Source organism: Muntiacus reevesi, chromosome 3 (genome assembly GCF_963930625.1).
Source record: "Muntiacus reevesi chromosome 3, mMunRee1.1, whole genome shotgun sequence".
Classification (NCBI taxonomy): Eukaryota; Metazoa; Chordata; class Mammalia; order Artiodactyla; family Cervidae; genus Muntiacus; species Muntiacus reevesi.
In genome coordinates this window covers 55,623,120-55,638,637 of record NC_089251.1, presented here as the reverse complement: position 1 = coordinate 55,638,637, position 15,518 = coordinate 55,623,120, and the positions used below count along the sequence as shown (strand labels likewise).

The 15,518-nt window shown below is 39.1% G+C and overlaps 1 protein-coding gene across 1 annotated transcript in view; it reads left to right on the top strand.

The window, feature by feature from the left end:
* Window positions 1–15,518, top strand: part of LOC136164338 (charged multivesicular body protein 3) — a 100,450-nt gene that overhangs the window by 23,145 nt on the left and 61,787 nt on the right. The window lies entirely within an intron of this gene.

The following is a 15,518-nucleotide window of genomic DNA, read 5'->3' as shown; positions in this document are numbered from 1 at the left end:
TGATGCTTCCATACCGTTAAATGTATCATCATGTGTCTCCTAAGAACAAAGACATTTTTTACACATCCACCACACCATCATCACACCCAGGAAATGTAATGTTGATTTAATAATATCTAATACACAATTCATACTCCCTAGTTGTTCCCAAAATATTCTGTATCCTTATATGTTTCTGTTTTGTTTTCATTGGGAATTCAGACAGGGTTTATGCATTGGGTTTAGTCTCTTTTCTTTCATTCATTTCTCTAGAGCAGTCACCCTGCCCTACCCCCTACCCCCCCCCCCCCGCACCCCCCTCCCCCACTTTTTAAGTCTTTTCTGACGTTTTTGCAGAGTACAGGCTAGTTGTCTTATGGAGTGTTCCACATTTCTGGATTTGTCTTGAGTGTTTCTTCATAATTAGATTTAGATGAGAGAACTTTGCCTAGGTGGTTTCTGTTTCTCATTTGTATAACATCATGAGTGCATGATGTCAGTTCATCCCATTGTTGATGATGCTGAATTTGTTCAGGTAATATCTGCTTTATCTTTGCAATGTAAGGTATTTTCCACTTGATAATTAAGAAGGAATCTGTGAGGCCGTGTGAGTATCCTGTTCTTCAGCAACCTTTAACCTAATGGCTTTAACATCTGTTGATGATTGTTAGCCTGAATCTGTTACTAAATAGGAGTTGTGACATGGAGATTTTTAAATTCTGTCCTTCATTCTGCATTTAATAGTGGCATTTTTTTTGTGTGTATAGAGGAGCTTTCCATTTTTTCATCTCATACTTTGAAATGTCACTGTAGATCAAGATTCTTTTTATATTCAGCGTGTTAAAATTCATTATTCTTTTTGATGTGCAAATCATTCCAAATTTGGTAAGTGGGAGCCCCTCTAAGCTCGTTCTTATGTCCTGTTGACATCCCTTTCGATCTTTAAACACTTCATTGCTTTTTGACACGAGATATTCCAGACTCACTTTGTATTTTCCCTGGCCCAACCCTGAAATATGTCATTTCTTCAAAGCCTCCAAAATTCATGGGGGACTTTTTAATATCCTTTACCTTCTGTCCCTCAAAATGGTAAGAAAATTAAATTTTCTTTTTCTGAATTGCTGCTGAGTTGCTAGCAGAAACATTTTTTTCCTTCATGGTGCACTGAGCCTCATTTTCATACAGGAATGGGAATAGTAAGGAATAGCGGTTACTAACTTTGTATTAATATTCGGAAGCTTTTTAAAATTTTTAAATAAGAGTATAAGCACTGCTCCTTGTGTTATTATTTTCCTTTTGGAAAAGAAAATAATGTTACTGTAAATGTTTCCTGGAGTTCTGCCATTGGTTCACTGTTCTTTTCTCTCTGATGTTTTCAGCAGGTGTCCCAAATCACCATGTTCAGGCACAGACACCTCCCCAGATCTTCAGTTTCATGTATAGCTATCTGCTGAACAGCTCCTTCTAAGTGCTCTTAACTAGTTAGTGAGTCTCAAAGCAGCTCTTCCTTCTCTCTCCGTATCCCCTAGTCTTCCTCTTATGGTCCTGATTTCAATTCTTACATATAATATTGTCCGTTATGAAATGTATTTTATGGAAAAGGAAATGGCAACCCACTCCAGTATTCTTGCCTGGAAAACCTCATGGATAGGGGAACCTGGTGGGCTACAGTCCATGGGGTCACAAGTCAGATACGACTTGGCAACTAAATCACCACCACTACCATAGATAGTTTAAAAGATAATTGAAATTTCTCCTCCAGCATGCCAGGGCACACCACACTTTAGGAGACTACAGGCATACCTTGAAAATATTGCAAGTTTGGTACCAGTTCACTGCAATAAAGCAAGTGTGGCAGTAAAGCCAGTCATAGGAATTACTTGGTTTCCCAGTGCATATAAAAGTTATGTTTTTAAAAAAGTTATGTTTACACGACTGAAGTCTATTAAATATGCAATAGCACGTCTAAGAAACAATGTACATACCTTGTTTTAAAAAGTACTTTATTGCTTAAAAAATGCTATCACCTAAACCTCCAGCAAGTTGTAATCTTTGCAATATATTGAGTAGTATTAGCCTAGAAGATAAACCAATCTCCTTACCACTGGCTTACAAGGCCCTGGCCTAACTTACATTGTGATTGTACTGCCTGCCTCTTCAGGGTCATGTTCTACTTGTTCTCAGCTTGGTGCTCGTCTGTCCCCTCTGCCTTATGTTCTCACTCCTCTTCTAGGCTTTATCTGGCTAGATCCCACTTTCTCCAGAAATGCTGCATGTCCTACCCATCTTTTCTTTACCTTCCAGGCTTATGAAAAGACACATATCTTTACAGTGAAAGCTCTGGTGGCAGTCACCCTACTCAAGTGACCACACTTAACATTTCAAATAATAGAGCAACCCCATTTCTCCTTGCCCTTTCCTCATATGTGCCCTTATTTTATTTTTTTTTTTTTTAAGGCCTCACCATTTGGCATGTGGGATGTTTGTTCCCCGACCTGGGATTGAACTCGCACCTCCTGCATTGGGAGTGCAGAGTCTTAACCACTGGACCACCAGGGAAGTCCTGCCCTTCTTATACCAGAGATAGCTGGTATATGCCTGTCCTAGTTAGTTGCATTGTATTAAAATTATGCACATGTCTTTTTCAGGTGAACTCCTTTAAGGTAGGAACTGTGCTGTATTCATTAAATTCATTAAATATATCAACATGCTTGGCATAAAATGGAGGTAATACCTTTGGATGCTAGACATGCTATAAAAGTATTACAGTAAGGTCAAGGAGTAAATAGTCGATAGAGGTTCAGGTCTTCAGGGAAGTTTGCATATGTACGTGCTAAGTCACTTCAGTCATGTCCTACTCTGCAATCCTATCGACTGTAGCCCACCAGGCTCCTCTGTCTGTGGGATTTCCCGGCAAGAATACTGGGGTGGATTGCCATTTCCTTCTCCAGGGGATCTTCCCGACCCAGGGATTGAACACAGGTGTCTCCTGCATTAGCAAGTGGATTCTTTACCTCTGAGCCACCATGGAAACCTAGTCTACAGAAGCTTGACTCATCCTTTAATTGTGAAGCATAGCAAACAATGCTTTTGTCAGGTTTTCCTGGAGGTAGAGAATTGAAGGAGATATTCAAGATTGACAGACTCTGAACTTTAACTGATTTTTGCTTTTCTTTTTAAGTTTGAATTCTTAGAGCGACCTAGTGAATTTAACAATTCCAAGTATGTAGGCTTTATAATTACTGAACTCTGGTTAACTGTAATAGTGGGAAGCACAACTGTGTTCTCAAGAGTTTTTTCTTATCTTCTCTAATTATTTCTTGTGTAAATCTTTTCTTTCTTTAAAAATGATAAGCTCCCTGAAGGCAGAAGTAATGCTATAATCTACTGTTATATCCTTAACATGTTAGACCCAGAGTAGATATTCAATAAAGAATATTTGCTTGAATTTTATAAATCTTCTCTAATTTTGCCCTTTACCAAAGTTTTCACCACCTGTCTAGTATGTTTAGTCAGTGCTGTTACTCTTAGTAAAATTCTACAAACTTTTTTTCATTTGGGAATGGACTTTGAGAACATCATCTATTTGTTAATAAAGGATCTGGTGACATGTTTCCGCCTGGGTAACAATCTGGAGTTTGAGGAGGTCCTTTCACAAAGACAAGACTAGTAGCATTTCGAACGGGGCAAAAGGGAAGTTAGAACTCTGATATTTTCAGGGCCACTTTTGTTATATTGTTTAAATGTTCCCCATTTAGTTTTACTAATTTCCTGAGCCAAGTGGCTAAAACAATAGGTTTCTGGAACAAAATGCCTGGAGCTGACTCCCAGCTTTGTTGCCAGAGGCTCGGATAGGAAGCATCCCTTAAAATGCCAAGCACAGGAATATATTGGGCTTTTTAAACAGTATTATTCAAATTATTTGTTAGTATTGAGCATGGTGGACTGTAACCAATCTTAATATATAATGTTTTGCTTAAATAGCACTTGGTGGGGTGTTTTATGAGAAAAAAGAGCATTCTTACAGTTTTACTGTTGAAAATAATAGAATCTGAGTGGCAGAAACAAATGAGAAGGCCCCTTTGTCCAATCTTATGCCTTGATTTAGATTGTTGATGTCTCTGTTATAAATGAACTGACACACTCATCATTTAACAAAAGATTTGCTACATTTGCAAGAATCTTCAAACAGTTCTCCTGCCAGTATCCACAGAAGAACATGCAGTTAACTGGCAGTAGAGCGACAGCAGGTGCTGGAGACCCAGATCTGGACAGGTGGCTGGACGCTTCCCATGTCACCATCTTTGGGAAGGAAGATGAGTCAGGAGTTCATCTGTTGACAAGAACTAGTTCTGATATAACCAACTTGCTTTGAAATATGTTATGCTACTTACATTTATTCATCAAAATGGCATCTATTTAACCAGAATTTTTATTCAGAGAGAAACCTGTGAACTATTAAAGACCATCCTCAAGAATTTAGCACCAAACACATTCCATCATCCCCCAGTATCTCCAAAACAGCAATCAGGAGACATGAGAGCATCTTTCTCCTGCTTCAGCCAAACATACTTTCTGCTGTATGGAGTGACGGAGGACAGACTTACAGACCCTGCTGTATTTTCAGGGCTATGGAAAGGATGAGAGTTAATATCACCACAGCAGAAGACAGTTTATGGTATAATATGTACCAGACTGGGCTATACAGAAATCAGAGAAAGGATCTTTTACAATTTCAAATTTTCTAAGGGCTAAAATAAGGCTATAATAATTCATTCAGTTGCATTCCTTTAAGGAGGAATGTCTATAACCCATTTTGGAACAACGTATGTGTTTTATTTAGAATCTGGTAATCAGAGACCTTGAGTTTGTTCAAACAGCTTAGAGTTTTTAGTCTAGGAGAATGTGGTGTTAATTGTAAGTTGCTTATTTATCTGAGAATTATGCCATAGCCTGAGTGCAGTACCAGTGTTTCCTGAAGTAATCTTATAGGGTGAACCACAGGTGAGAAATGGAAAAGGTTTTTGATGCCTTGTAACATGTATATTGTCACCCTACTTATTTAACTTATATGCAGAGTACATCATGAGAAACAATGGACTGGAAGAAGCACAAGCTGGAATCAAGATTGCCGGGAAAAATATCAATAACCTCAGATATGCAGATGACACTACCCTTATGGCAGAAAGTGAAGAGGAACTAAAAAGCCTCTTGATGAAAGTGAAAGAGGACAGTGAAAAAGTTGACTTAAAGCTCAACATTCAGAAAACTAAGATCATGGCATCTGGTCCCATCACTTCATGGGAAATAGATGGGGAAACAGTGGAAACAGTGTCAGACTTTATTTTTGGGGCTCCAGAATCACTGCAGATGGTGATTGCAGTCATGAAATTAAAAGACGCTTACTCCTTGGAAGGAAAGTTATGACCAACCTAGACAGCATATTAAAAAGCAGAGACATTACTTTGCCAACAAAGGTCCGTCTAGTCAATGCTATGGTTTTTCCAGTGGTCATGTATGGGTGTGAGAGTTAGACTGTGAAGAAAGCTGAGCACCGAAGAATTGATGCTTTTGAACTGTGGTGTTGGAGAAGACTCTTGAGAGTCCCTTGGACCACAAGGAGATCCAACCAGTCCATCCTAAAGGAGATCAGTCCTGGGTGTTCATTGGAAGGACTGATGCTGAAGCTGAAACTACAATACTTTGGTCACCTCATGCAAAGAGTTGACTCATTGGAAAAGACCCTGATGCTGGGAGGGATGGGGGCAGGAGGAGAAGGGGACAACAGAGGATGAGATGGCTGGATGGCATCACTGACTTGATGGACATGAGTTTGAGTAAACTCCAGGAGTTGGTGATGGACAGGAAGGCCTGGTGTGCTGCAATTCACGGGGTCGCAAAAGTCAGACACGACTGAACGACTGAACTGAACTGGACTGAACTGAACATGTATTAATCAGCTTTTAAAAAAAAAATAGAGGAGTAGGACAGGAGAGGTAGGGCTTCCCAGTTGGCTCAGTGGTAAGGAATTTGCCTGCAAATGCAGGAGATGTAAGAGACGCAGTTTCAATATATGGATCAGGAAGAACCCCTGGAGTAGGAACTGGCAATGCACTCCAGTATTCTTGCTTGGAAAATTTCATAGACAGAGGAGCCTGGTGGACTATAGTCCATGGGGTCACAAAGAATCGGACATGACTGAGCAACTGATCATACTCATACAGGACAAGAAAAGGATGGAACATTAAATGAACAGCACTTTCTTTTACTGTTTTCAGAAGGGAAAGATTACCCACTCCAGTATTGCCTGGAGAATTACATGAACTGTGTAGTCCATGGGGTTGCAGAGTCAGACATGATTGAGCGACTTTGACAGGGAAAATATGTTTTTTTTTCCCCTGTAGTTAAAGTTTTTATTGAAGGGCAATGTATCTCCATGCGTGCATGCATGCTCAGTTGTGTCTGACTCTTTGCAACCCCATGAACTGTAGCCCCTCAGGCTTCTCTATCCATGAATTTCCTAGGTAAGAATACCAGAGTGCATTGCCATTTCCTTCTTCAGGAGATCTTCCCTACCCAGGGATCGAACCCGTGTCTCTTGCATTGGCAGACAGATTCTTTTAACAGAGACACCTGGGTAAGCCCGAATATATCTCCATAAGAGTATGTAAATATTAGATGTGAAGATTATTAATTTATTACAAACTCAACACACTCATGTAACCCATCACCCAGATTAAGAAACTGAGCAATTGCCACATCCCAGATACTCCCCTGCTTCCTTCTTAGTCATTACTTCCACCATCCTCCCCAAAATTAATCTCTGTGATAACTTCCAAAACCATAGATTAGTTTTGATTCTTTTTGAATGTTATGTAAATAGAACCATATAGTGTGTGGTATTTTGTGTGGTTAGGGTTAGATCTCTCATTTATATGCTCATGAGGTTCATCTTATTGTATGGAGCAGACATTTGTTCATCATCATTACTGCACAGTATTAATGAACATGCAACAATTTATCCATTCTATTATGGTGGACATTTAACTTATTTCCAGTCTTTTACAAGTACAAATAGTGCTGCTATGAACATCATTTTATGTGACTTGGGTCACATTTCTGTTGAGGGTGAAATTTCTGGGTTATTGAGTATGCTTCAGTTAAGTTTTGATAAACACTGACAGTTTTCTAAAGTGGTTCTACCAACTTACACCCTCCCCAGCAGTGTATGAGACTTACAGTTGTTCCACACTCTTGCTAAAATTTGATGTTACAATTTTTTTCATTCTTATAATTATACTTATAATTTGTGGGTTTTGTTTGCATTTCTCCAATGACAGCTGACACTTGACACCTTGTCACCTGTTTATTGGTCATTTGAATTACCTCTTTTGTAAAGTCCTTCTTCAAATCTTTTCCCCATTTTTCTACTGAGTTACTGTCTTATTGAATTATAGGAGTTCTTTATATATTCTGTATATAAGTCCTCTGTCAAATATACATATTACATATTTTCTCCCTGCCTGTAGCTGTCTCTTTAGGGGGCAGGATGGATTTTTTTAAAACATTTTTTCCCTTAGAAAGTTTTAGCTATACACAAAAGTAAAGAGATTAATATAATAAAATCCCATGTACCCAATTTCAATCATCATCAACTTACAGCCAGTCATTTTTCAGCTATATGCCTACTAAAAATCATACTTTCTACTGCCTTAACCTGTCCTTTTATTTCCATTATTAATGCTTTAACCCTTTATTACCTCCTTCAGTGTTCATTTGTTTATCCTTCATATATTTATTGAAGTTGAACTAATAATAAAATCCAGTGAATGAATGCATTTCTGTACTTATATTACCTGAGTTCTGTGCATACAGTGACTCTGTTGATCACTCCCTTTTTGAAATTCCTTTTGCTTAGCCTTCTCTGGTCCTCCTCTACCTGGTCTTCCTTCCACTTCTCTGATCCTTTGTAATTTCCTTCCTGGGACCTCCTTCCTCCCTACCTCCTTCAGAGTTATTCTCCCAGAGCTCTGTTCCAGTTCTCAATTCATTTGGGTGATTGCATCAATCCTCATGTCCTTGACTCCCACTTATATACTGCTGGCTTCTGAGTTTATGTCTCTAGTCCAGAACACTATTCAATACCAGATCTCCATACAGAGCTATCTTATGAGCAGTTCACTTGGGGAACCCACAAGCATCCATGGCACATTGTTGACTGTTGACCTCTTCACACCCTGTCACCAATCTATTCTCCCATTCTCCATTATACTAGAATTCTAGCTGAATAGATATCCAGCTATCAGTATTTCTCAGCTCCCATTGTAGTTAGGTGTGACCGACGTGAGTAATTCCTATCAATGCAATGTAAGCAAAAGCGATGCATGCCACTTCTGGATCTTGACTTACAATATTGGGTATGTGTAGTATAACTAACTTTCTCCCCTACATCAGCTTGCCAGATGTGGTGATGGCTTGAAAGTCAGGTGTGACCAGTGCACAGAGCTACCTCACCAGCCTGGGTCCCTGCATGACCTCGCAGAGCAGAGCTCCCTGACTATGGCAATTACTAGACCATTCCACAAACAAGTACACTTAATATTTAGATCATTGCATTTTCAGGTCTCTCTGTTATAGCAGACTAGCCTTTAACTATTACAGTATCTCAGTCATATCATGTCATATCAATTACAGCATCTCAGTCATATCATATCAAAAATTTACTAATCTTCCTTCCACCTAAATATTCTGTGTCTTCATTTCCAGTATGAGTAAAGGCTCTTGCAATTACATATTATTTTCCTCTCTCTATCCCTTCATTGAGTTTTCTTAAGTGCAACACATATTATTTCTTAATAATGACACAGGACTTCTGGCCATGATGGAGGAATTGGTAGTTGACTGGTCTTGGTCTAACTGTAAAACCAGACCAAACTATATGAGCAATTGCTTTCAGGCAGTGGACAATAGGCAGCACAAGATTGAAGATCCCTAAGAGAAGGGCAACTAGAGGTAAGCTCCACAATTACCTCACTCACTGCACAGAACAATTTCCTGATTGTAATACAGAGAGCCTGATCTCAGCAGAACACAGTTGTCACCAAGATTCAACCATGATGTTGCATGTGTCTGTAGTTCATTTTTTGTATTGCTGATTAGTATGCTATTGTATAAATATACCACAATTTACATATTTATTTGCTGATGGATATCTGTTCCCAGTTTTTGCTATTATGAATAAATCTGCTTTGAATATTGCTATACAGTCATTTGATGGACATAAACATGTATGTTGAGTATACAACAAGGGATGGAGTTGCTCTAACATAAAGTTTTTATATCTTTAGCTTTAGTTGATACTGCTAAAGAATTTTCCAAACTAGTTGTACCAATGTACACTCTAGTCAGCAGTATATATGAATTCTCACTTTGGGACTTCCCTCGCAATCCAGTGGTTAAGACACCACACTTCCACCGCAGGGGCATAGGTTTGATCCCTGGTTAGTGGACTAAGATCCCTCATGCTGTGCCGCGCAGCCAAAAATTAGAAAAATTCTTGATTGCTGCATATTGTTTTCCTGCACTTGATACTGTCAGTGTTTTTAATATTAATCATTCTTTTTTTCCCACTTTAGTTGAGATATAAGTGATGTACAACACTATGTAAGTTTAAGGTGTACAACATAATGATTTGACATTTATACATCATTAAATGATTAACACAATAAATTTAGTGAACATCCCTCATTGCATAGATAAAAAATTAAAGAAAGAAAGAAAAATGTCTTCTCTTGTGATAAGAATTCTTAACATGTACTCTCAACTTTCATATATAACACGTAGCAGTGTCAGTTATATTTATCATGTTGTATATTACATCCCTACTATTATTTTTGACTGGAAGTTGACAGTTCTTCCTTCCTCCATATCCTGCCTGTGGTAACCACAAATATGATTTCTTTGTCTATGAGTTTCTTTGCTTGTTTTTGAAGTATAATTGATCTACAACACTATGATAATTCAGGGTGTACAACATGGTGATTCAATTTTTTTTACCTGTTTTAAAAAGTTGAAGTATAGTTGATACACAATATCACACAAGTTACAGGTGTACAATACAGTGATTCACAATTGTATACTACATTAATATTACTATAAAACATTAGCTATATTCCTTGTGTTGTGCAATATACCTTTGTACCTTATTATATATCAGTTTGTATTTCTTAATCCCTGCTCTTTTAATGTCCCTTTCCCCTCCCTCTCCACCCTAATAACCACTAGTTTGTTCTCTGTATCTGTGAGTCTGGCTTCTTTTTTGTTATATTCACTAATTTGTTTGTGTTTTAGATTCCACATATAAGTGAGATCATATAATATTTGTCTTTCTCTGTCTGGTTTATTTCACTTAGCATAATACCTTTTAAGTCCATCCATGTTTTTACAAATGGCAAAATTTTATTCTTTTTATGGTTGAGTGGTAGCCCATGTGTAATCTGCTGTTTAATTCATTCACTGAGGTTTATTCAGTGACTAAGGTTTTTATTTCTGTTGTTATATTTTCTTATGTCTAGAAATTCTTTGGTTCTTTTTCATTTTTATGGTCTCTTGTTTCTTTAAGTCCCTCTTTCATTTCTTTGAACATCTTTAGTATTTTTATTTTACATTTGAGAATTATAATATCTGATGTGCTTTGGACTATAATTATGATTTCTTTTAAATTTACTCTTGGCCTCACATATTTGCATTTGGAAAATTTTGTTTATCTTAATATGTATGAAACACAGGTTTGATCCCTGGGTCAGGAAGATCCCTTGGAGTAGGAAATGGCAACCCACTCCAGTATTCTTGCCTGGAAAATTACAGGGACAGAGGAGCATGGTGGGCAACAGTCCATGGGATCACAAAGAGTTGGACATGACTGCATGACTAAGCATCCAATCTGTAGGGATACTGCAGTGCCTGAATTTGGGGTATGTTCCTTCAAAATGAGCTCAGAATGTTCTGACAGGTACTGATGATGCTGTCCACTAAAGAACAGTTTAAATTAATATCTAGGCTTGGGATTTCCAACACTGTGAGAATATAGTATGGCTTTAAATCCACATAAGGGCATATTTATAATGATGCTTTCTTAAGTAAGTCTTCTATTTTTATTTTTCCTTCAGAGTTGTGGCCTAAAACTTTTCCTTCTTGGCTGCCTTTGCAAGCAAACAGACTTTTTTCCTAGCCTATTCTTTCACTGAGGATGAGGTCATCATGGCTTCTAGCTTGGAGTGGGGGGGGGGGGTCCTTAATTTTGCTTCACCATTTTATCCTGCCAAAGGCCTTGTCTTCTGTTCCTCTAACCAATCACTAAAATCAAGCATACTATTAGATTCCATTTACATAAAGTTCAAGAAGAGCTGAAACTAAATCTATAGAGATAGAAATCAGACTAATGGTTCTCTTTTGGGGATGTTGACTAGAAACAGGGATGATGGAGCCTTCTAAGATTTGGAAACGTTTTAAATATTAATCTATATAGTGATTCTGTAGGTTTACACATATGTACAAATACACCAGGACATACACTTATTTCAACATTTTACTGTGTGTCATATTCCTTTTGTAGTATACAAACAGGGTTCTTGGTTTCTGTTATTGGCAGATATTACTGATTTCCCTTACTTTTCTGTGAGACCAACCATGCACATAAAATAGTGTGGCTGTATGTTATTAAAACTATGTGGTTTGCAGTGAGTTTTTCAGAATTTCCAGTCCCCAAAACGTTGAATGTGTGAGCTACATGCTCACACTTCTCAATTCTGATACTGTTTCTTGGAGACTTTAGTAAAGTATTGCTTAAAAATTCAGTTTGACTTTTCTTATGGTTTAAAATAGAACTTGTCCAGTTATATTTTTGATCTGCTTTGTTTTTAGTTTGATTTTTAGTTTTTTATTGGAATATAGTTGATTTACAATGCTGTTTCCTGCTATAAAAGTGAGTGTGTTATACATGTACGTATCAGTTCAGTCATTCTGTCGTGTCCAACTCTTTGCGACCCCATGGACTGCAGTACACCAGGCTTCCCTGTTCATCACCAACTCCTGGGACTTGCTCAAACTCATGTCTGTAGAGTCGGTGATGCCATCCAACCATCTCATCCTCTGTCATCCCCTTCTCATCCTGTCTTCAATCTTTCCCAGAATCAGGGTCTTTTCCAATGAGTCAGTTCTTTGCATCAGGTGGCCAAAGTATACATATATCCACTCTTTTTAAGATTCTTTTCCCATACAGGTTATTACAGAGTATAAGTACAGTTTCTTGTCATTTGATTTCTTTTAAGTTCAGGCTTTGTCCCTGCTATGCTGTGGAGAAATAAGAAAAGGCATGTAGTCTCCCATGAGAGGAGCTTTGGTGGTAGAAATGGTGCTGTAGAGGGCAATACAGGGTGGCTGCAGTGATTACTGTGATTTCCCAGAGATGGTACTTGCTTCAAGCCAGAGCCAGTCATCAGATATGTACTTACCCCTCTCAAGTGGGAACTACCCCTACTTCAGGGCACGACAGAGGATAGAAGTTTACTGTTGTTGTTTAAAGAATTCAGCTAACTGGTTTGCCTCCACGCTGTATCACCTTCTTTCTTCTTTAAAGTGTAGGACCCATGTGTATACATACATGAGGATTGTTGGAGGTTGAATTGTGCCCCTTCAAAAGATATGTTGATGTTCTAAACCCCCAGTACCTCAGAATGTGACCTTATTTAGAAATAGGGTCATTGCAGATATAGTTAAGATGAGGTCATGCTGGATTAGGGTGAACCCTTCATACAGTAGGACTGGTGTGCTTACAGAGAGGAGAAAATCCCTGTGGACTGGATTGTGTCCTCCCCAAATCCATTATACATTGGAGCCCTAACCCCCTGTGTGATGGTATTTGGAGATGGGTCCTTTGGGAGATGATTAGGTTTAGATGAGGCCTTGAGGTGGGGATCTCATGACAGACTAGTACTCTTATAAGAGAAGGCTATAGTTATTAGTACTCTTATAAGAGAAGGCTATGTCTCTACCATGTGAGGTCCTAATGAGAAGGCCAAGCCAGGAAGAGAGCTCTCCCCAGGCTGGCACTTATCTTGAGACTTTCAGCCACCAGAACTACTAGAAAATAAATTTCTGTTGTTTGAGCCACCCAGTCTTTGGTATTTTGTTTTGGCACCCCAAGCTTACTAATACAAACACTACATAGCAACGGAGGCAGAGACTGGAGTGATGCAGTGACAAGTCAAGGAAAGCCAGTGATTGACGGCCATCACCAGAACCTGGAAAAGGGCAAGGAATGATCCTCCCCAGAGTCTCAGATGGAGCATGGCGCTATTGAATGGCCCTACTAACACCTTGCTTTTGGATTTCTGGCTCCAGAACTGTGAAAGAATAAATTTCTGTTGTTTTAAACCACCTGATTTGTCATACTTTGTTAAAGTAGCCTTGTAGAATCTAATGAAAGTTGCACAGTTGTGTCCAACTCTATGTGACCTCATGGACTGTAGTCCGCCAGGCTCTTGTGTCCATGGGAGATTCTCCAGGCATATACTAGAATGGGTTGCTATTTCCTACTTCAGGGGATCTTCTGAACCCAGGGATCGAACCCAGGTCTCCTGTATTGCAGGCAGATTCTTCACTGTCTGAGCTTGAGGGAAGCCCGAAAATAGAAGTCTTAATACTAGAGTCATTGTAAGGTTGGTGGAGGAAGGTTGGAAATGGGCAGGAGATGATTCAAGGTTTCTCTTTGCCTTATCTCAAGTCATAAACTATGATCAGGAGTCCCTCACACTGGAGGTTAGTCAGAAATTAAGAAATCCACTCCAAAATTATTATATAATGTATGGGAGGGAATTCAATTTCCCAAAGGTCAGTTTATAGCTAAAATTTTCAGAGTCCATCTGTTGTATAAAACAAGGTATATCTTGTTTTTATGAGGTCAATGTTCCTCCTAGGAATTGGATTGTGACTTTCTTGCTCAAAGCATTTCATTAAACTGTCTACCTGGTGTATGAGAAACAGTTGTAAGCCAGAAAGCTCTCTAAGGTAGGAAATCTTACTGAAATAAGCAAGGACAAACTGGGGGAAGGAGGAAAAACAGTACTTTCTATTTGTCATTTCAAATTTAGGGAAATTTTAAAGCACTGGGCATTGAGACATATTTCAGAACAAGGATGTGCATCTGTTCATAATATTTTTCAGGGATCAGGAGGAGAGTGCATATAAAACCTTAAAAATGTGTGTGAATAAATGTCTGTGTGAACATATGGAAGGGAGTGCAATCCAGTTAAACACTTGTGGTGCTTGGCAGGAGCAAAGAACCAGAATGCCTGCTCACTTAGTTCTTCCCACCCCCTCAGATGTCAGTCTCAGCAGGTGGGAGGATCCGGTGCAAGCTTCCTGAGGCCCGTGTAGGAAGGATAAATTACAGCCACAGCCACAGCGTTGTTTCAAGTGTTAGTCATTCAGTCATGTCCAGCTCTTTGTGACTCCACGGTCTGTCCATAGAATTCTCCAGCAAGAATACTTGAAGGGGTAGCCATTCCCTTCTCCAGGAAACCTTCCCAACCTAGGGATCAAACCCAGGTTTTCTGCATTGCAGGCAGATTCTTTACCATCTGAGCTAACAGGGTTGTCCAATGCCACGGCAGTCTCAGGAGACAAATAGAGAGTATATGCTGCTGTAAGAGGGGAGCCTGGAAAATGTGTGGAGGGTGCACAGTGCCCTTCCAGTCACCGAGGAGCAACCGCACTGATGTATTTTTCAGCCTCTGTCAGTAGCTGTGGGTGGCGAATTTCCATAGGATGCCACATGCCAAATCAAACATCCTGCACACTCTGACCTCTCTGGCCTTGATGACCAACTTTATTTTTATTTACTTTTGTTTGTTTGGCTCTGTTGGGTGTTGGTTGTGGCATGTGGAGTCTTCACTTGCAGCACATGAACTCCTAGATGCGGCATGTAGGATCTAGTTTCCTGAGCAGGGATCAAACCCAGGCCCCTTGCATTGGGAGTGGAGAGTCGATGACTAATTTTAGACAAGTGCATTTAGTAAATGAAATGCTTGTGACCCCAAAGCCCCATCCAGTAACTGGGAAGGCTCTAGGCACATGCTGTTTCTTTTGCACTGGAAGCTCTTCATCTTTCTGCTTGCTCATCCTTCAGGGCTCAGCTTATACAGGCATACCTTGGAGTTACTGTGAGTTGATTCCAGACCACCTCGATAAAGCGAATAATGCAAGAAAGCTTGTCATGTGAATTTTTTGGTTTCCCAGTGCATATAAAAGTTATGTTTACACTACACTGTAGTCCATTAAGTATGCAATGGCATTATGTCTAAAAAACGTACATATAAAAAATACTTTATTGCTAAGAAAAGGCTAACCATCATCTGAGGCTTGCAATAGTAACATCAAAGGTCACTGATCACAGACCACCATAACAAATATAGTAACAGCGAAGAAGTTTGAAATGTTGCTAGAATTACCAAAATGTGACACAGAAACATAATGTGAGC